This window comes from Moschus berezovskii, chromosome 22 (genome assembly GCF_049115385.1).
Source record: "Moschus berezovskii isolate FMDL1 chromosome 22, NW_MosBer_1.0, whole genome shotgun sequence".
NCBI classification, from domain to species: Eukaryota; Metazoa; Chordata; class Mammalia; order Artiodactyla; family Moschidae; genus Moschus; species Moschus berezovskii.
The window spans coordinates 20,429,761-20,435,760 of NC_142481.1; the positions used below are offsets into that span (position 1 = coordinate 20,429,761).

At 46.8% G+C, this 6,000-nt stretch overlaps 1 protein-coding gene across 2 annotated transcripts in view; it reads right to left on the bottom strand.

Moving 5' to 3' along the window:
* Positions 1-3,461, bottom strand: part of ZNF507 (zinc finger protein 507) — a 43,601-nt gene extending 40,140 nt beyond the window's left edge. The window contains exons 1-2 of one of the 2 annotated variants that reach the window (XM_055412355.2): positions 3,308-3,461; positions 1,682-1,775 (exon numbers count right to left, since the gene is read on the bottom strand). The gene's annotated coding sequence lies outside the window, so the exon portion shown is untranslated. The remainder of the gene's footprint in view (positions 1-1,681; positions 1,776-3,307) is intronic. The other variant, XM_055412356.2, reaches the window with a different exon arrangement.
* Between the last annotated feature and the right edge of the window lie 2,539 nt (positions 3,462-6,000).

Genomic DNA, 6,000 nt, shown 5'->3' on the forward strand with positions numbered 1-6,000 from the left:
CTCTTTGGCTTATTTGTACATCTAATTAGTTCCTTTCACTTACAGCACTAGGTTATCATAAGTAAAAACAAGTTGAACAATTCATGCGGGCCTGGGTGGGACTGGATAAAAGCTGTAATTTTCTGTGGAAGAAGACAGTTCAGTATGTTATATAAAGCATCTTTTCTTTCAGACTAAGACTGTTCTTCTAATTAGAAAAAAAAATTGTGTTACAGAAGTAATGGTCAATTCCTCATTCTTCCACATTATTGTAATTCTGAAAAATATTTATTTTGCTCTAGCCAAAAGGTGGCAGGGGGCATACCTCATGGGTTCCTCTCCTAGAGGAACCTCAGTTGTGTGACCTTAGGCAAGTCACTGTTTCTGAGCGTTTTGCATTCTTCAACTGTAAAACTCCAGAGTTGTGCTGGACAAATTTTCGTGTTTCTGGGTTATAAACTGAAAGTTACTTTGAAAATGCTTACATGTTATTTGTAGATTTAACTTACTAATGCCTCTAACAACTTGAGTTAAAATCTCCTTCCGTTCCATTCCGTCGCTCAGTCGTATCCGACTCTTTGCGACCCCGTGGACTGTAGCCTACCAGGCTTCTCCATCCATGGGATTCTCCAGGCAAGAATACTGGAGTGGGTTACCATTTCCTTCTCCAGGGGACCTTCCCGACCCAGGGATCGAACCCGGGTCTCCCGCATTGGAGGCAGACGCGTTAACCTCTGAGCCACCAGGGAAGTCCTAAAATCTCCTTAGCTTAATGTAATTAACTGCTCACCAAGAAAAAAATGAATGTAAATATTAAAGTACATCTAATATTTCTTAGGAGAAGGCAATGGCAAGCCACTCCAGTACTATTGCCTAGAAAATCCCATGGATGGAGGAGCCTGGTAGGCTGCAGTCCGTGGGGTCGCTAAGGGTCGGACATGACTGAGTGACTTCACTTTCACTTTTCACTTTCACACATTGGAGAAGGAAATGGCAACCCACTCCAGTGTTCTTGCCTGGAGAATCCCAGGGACGGGGGAGCCTGGTGGGCTTCCGTCTATGGGGTCACACAGAGTCGGACACGACTGAAGTGACTTAGCAGCAGCAGCAGCAGCCTGAGAGAATATCTGAAGTTGGCAGCTGCAATTAAGACATAAGGTGAAACTAATGTTAACCAATATTCAGATTTAACAATCACTGAGCACCTGTAAAGTGCCAAGCAATGTGCTGGAGACTACCGAAATAAGAGGGAATCTGTGCCCGTGAGGTGCTCACAGACCAGAGAACAGCACCAGTACAGATTCTTGTATTACTAATGTACCTGGTAATACTGGCCCCTTTATTTTGCAGATGAGGAAACTGAGGCTCACAGATGTAAAGAAATGGCTAGCTTAAGAATTAGAATACAGGTCTATCTTATTCTAAATCCATCCTTCCTCAGTTCAGTCGCTCAGTCGTGTCCGACTCTTTGCGACCCGTGGACAGCAGCACGCCAGGCCTCTCAACACACCAATTTTCCTCTTACTTCTCAGCGTGAACAAAAAATGTATAAAGTATAAATACTGAAAAGAGCAATAGCCCCTTACAGCTAGGCAGTATCAAACATGTATGTCTGAGCTTCATTAAGTCTTTGGGACAGGTTACCTGGATGTTACATAATTCTACAAATAAGGGAACACTCAGTGCAGTTTAAGTGACTTACCCAAGGTTACATGGCTGTTAAGTGGCAGAGCCAGTGTCTTTCAAATCAATTCCTGAAATTAATACAGTCCCTTGGATCAATCTTCAAAATCCAGCTGTAGCCAAGAATGAAAGTATATAGTATCAAACATTCTCTTTCTTGGTGAAACCAAGTAGCAATTTTTTGGGGGGGAGGGGAGGACAGTGAAAAATTACCCAATATTTCATGTAAAGAAATTCAGAGGAATGTTCATTGAACCCAATTATGTGATGCAAATTTACATAATTTACCTAACAAGCAGACTTCAGAATTTGGCACAAGTTGGAAAAAGCAGCTCTGGAAATTTCTCCAATAATCGTTATGTTTCATGTTTTAGCTCAAAATGTATCTAATTGACTCAAAATACTACTGGCTTTACTTATTATAACTTATTTATTACTTACTATAAACAAGTAATAAATTTATATAATTTTACTTATTATAATTTACTTATTATAACTTTCTAATGAATAAAAAGCAATTAACTGTACACTGCCATTTTAATCTTAATCAAAAATACAGTCTAAATGGTTGATTCTGCAAACTTTCAACAGTTCTACAACTGAAGGGCAGCATGAATTGATAAGTCACAGTCGACTGACCTACGTATATCATCTAAGGCACTTTCCTGCCCCAGTCCTACATTTCTTTGCTATTTCTTATGCTAGCTAGAATGAATTTAAAAGATCAAAGAACGGTATTAATTTCACCTATAATGCAACTTTATCGACTATGGTTAAGTAAACAGTTCACTGCCAGGGCAGAAAGCACATATTTGGCTCTCCCCTGAAATTAATTTTAAACGAGTTAGTGGGGTAAAGGAACGCAGGGCCAGACTTTCTCTTTTCATCAATAATGCAACCCATACACTGAGTCACAGCAGAGAAGAAAGTACAGACTGAAAGAAGTGATAAATCCAGTAATTGCCGGATAAGAGAGATGCAGACCGAAAGCAAATTACAGCCCACTGCGGTAACTAAAAAGATCGCCTGCGGGTTGGGATGGTGGCCTCGGCCTAATTAATCATCCAGGCCTTCCACACACAAACCGTTCACTCCGGATGCCCCCAGGTCTTAACGGTGGGGAGCTTTTCCCAGTGATTTCAGTGACTGATCATTAGGGAGACCACTTACTTCATCGAAGTGGTTCGAAATAGGTGCAGAGACCAGAATTGCTTTTCTACTAGCTCTTCCTACACCAAGCAGTGGCTGAAGGGCAGGAGCGATAGGGGTTGAGAAAAGTAATCAAGAGACGCGGGGAGGACACCGTTTTCGCTCCATCCCGTCTAGGCGAAGCGGTTTCACCTAAGCAAAGGGAGGGACGCGACGGCCGGCGGGCCTGCCTGAGGGCCAGGCTGGTGAGAGTTAAGCCGGGAGCAGCAGCTTCCCCCACCCGCAGCTGCATGGCAAGCCCGGGGTCTCCACAGTCCTTGCTGTGGATGGGACAAAGGGTTGAAAAGGGACACGGAACTTGGAGCATGTGGCGAGCACCGGGAGAGTGTCGACCGGCTGAGCAGGAAGACGGCGCCGGTAAAGGCCTGAGGGGAGGACGCACATGGCCGGCGGCGGCGCTAACAGCGGGCGGAGGGACGGCCCGGGGACGCGGTACCTGCGGTCGGGCGGCGGCTGCTGCTCCTGCGAGCCTCCTTTGCCGGCCAGGAGCCGGCCGTGCCCTCGCCCTCGTCCTCGCCCACCTCTCTCACGGCTCTTTTCCCTCTTTTACCCCGCTTTCCCCATCCTCATCGGGAGCTCCAAGATGGCGGCGCTGGGGACGGATCACGTGAGCTGCGGGCAGGTCAGGTGACCCGAGTGGCGGGCGGCGGGGGCGGGGCGATGTTCGGGCCCCGCCCATGGGCATCCCGGGTCCTGGGCCTGGGCGGGCGCGAAGACGATGCCACTCCCACTCACTGTCGTCCCCGGCTTTTGGGTGGGTTTTTGGGGGCGCGAGGAGAAGGGGACGACAGAGAATGAGATGGCAGAATGGCATCACCGACTCGATGGACATGAGTTTGAGTGAACTCCGGGAGTTGGTGATGGACAGGGAGGCCTGGCGTGCTGTGATTCGTGGGGTCGCAAAGAGTCGGACACGACTGAGCGACTGAACTGAACTGAAGAAAGTGAAAGAGGAGAGTGAAAAGGTTGGCTTGAAGCTCAACATTCAGAAAACGAAGATCATGGCATCTGGTCCCATCACTTCATGGGAAATAGATGGGGAAACAGTGTCAGACTTTATTTTTTTGGGCTCCAAAATCACTGCAGATGCTGCTTGCAGCCATGAATTTAAAAGTCGCTTAGTCCTTGGAAGGAAAGTTATGACCAACCTAGATAGTATATTAAAAAGCAGAGACATTACTTTGCCTACAAAGGTCCGTCTAGTCAAGGCTATGGTTTTTCCAGTGGTCATGTATGGATGTGAGAGTTGGACTGTGAAGAAAGCTGATCACCGAAGAATTGACGCTTTTGAACTGTGGTGATGGAGAAGACTCTTGAGAGTCCCTTGGACTGCAAGGAGATCCAACCAGTCCATTCTAAAGGAGATCAAACCTGGGTGTTCATTGGAAGGACTGATGCTAAAGCTGAAACTCCAAAGAGTTGACTCACTGGAAAAGACTCTGATGCTGGGAGGGATTGGGGGTGGGAGGAGAAGGGGACGACAGAGAATGAGATGGCTGGATGGCATCACCATCTCGATGGACATGAGTTTGAGTGAACTCCGAGAGTTGGTGATGGACAGGGAGGCCTGGCGTGCTGTGATTCATGGCATCGCAGTGAGTCTGACACGACTGAGCGACTGAACTGAACTGAACTGAAGGCGCGAGTTGTCAGGCTCCTAAGGTCCCATGGCGAGGCCTTGTCAGCGGTCTTTGGTTCTTGAAGTCAGTGAGTCTTCACTTTGGAGTCTCCACGCATCGCCCAAACCTTCTGTGGGCTGTCTTGATCACTTCATCCTCTCCCTCACTGGCTTTCAGCAGTGGGCCTTGACGTTCTTTCAGCCCTATACTTCTGAGTTTGCTACTGCTTTTGGCTGGGCTATACTTTTTTGCGGTGTTATTGGCTAAAATGTAGAGGTCATACCTAGGTTCATGGCTGGACTTGAGGTGTGCCTGGTGAGGAGCAGAGCTGGCACTGGGAAATCTATTTGCTGGTGGGACTGAAGATTTTCAGGAAAATCCCCGGGGTTGTAGGACCAGACTTGGTAGCTTGCTTGACCCAATGGCACAACTGCAGTCCTCTGAGGGCAACATGGTGTTGGTCATTTGGATCTGTTTTATGGCATACACACCAGCTTTATAAGCAATCCTGTTTTGTCCCTGGCTAGGTGTTCATTGGAAGGACTGATACTAAAGCTGAAACTGCAATACTTTGGCCACCTCATGCAACAAGTTGACTCACTGGAAAAGACTCTGAAGCTGGGAAAGGTTGGGGGTGGGAGGAGAAGGGGACGACAGAGAATGAGATGGCTGGATGGCATCACCGACTCTGTGGACGTGAGTTTGAGTGAACTCCGGTAGTTGGTGATGGACAGGGAGGCCTGGCGTGCTGTGATTCATGGGGTCGCAGAGAGTCGGACACGACTGAGCAACTGAACTGAACTGAAGCAGAGTAAAATGCAGTGTGAGTGAAACTTTCCACCCAACTTCAGGAGTGCTGGACAGGTTGAGTGTCTTAGCAACTGAACAGCAGGGTGCTTGGATCCGAACTGAGAAGGAGGGCCATGAATAGTAGGAAGGGAGTGAAACTGAAGATTCCAGTTCACAGTAATGCACTTTTTCATTGAGCTACAGGTATACCTGGAAGACAGTGTGGATTTGGCCATTGCACTAAAGTGATTCACATGAATTTGACATGAATTGGTTTTCCAGGGTATGTAGAAGTTATATTTACATTCTACTGTGGTCTATTAAGTGTGCAATAGCACTGTACCTAAAAAACATTATTTGTTGTTGTTATTTAGTTGCTAAGTTGTGTCTGATTCTTTTGTGACTCCCCCCCACCCCCACCACACAGGCTCCTCCGTCCACTGTATTTCCTAGGCAAGAATACTGGAGTGGGTTGCTGTTTCCTTCTGGCAGGAGAGGGGGAGTCTTCCCAACCCAGGGATGGAACTCATATCTCCTTCATTGCAGACAGAGCAAACACTGTTGAAAAATTGGCACTGATAGACTGACTTGATGCAGGGTTGCAGCAAACTTTCAATTAGCAAAAGATGCAGTATCTGCCAAACTCATTAAAAGGAAAAAATAAATGAAGTGCAGTAAAATGAGTTATGTCTGTATCTCTTGGGGACTTCCAGGTGTATAC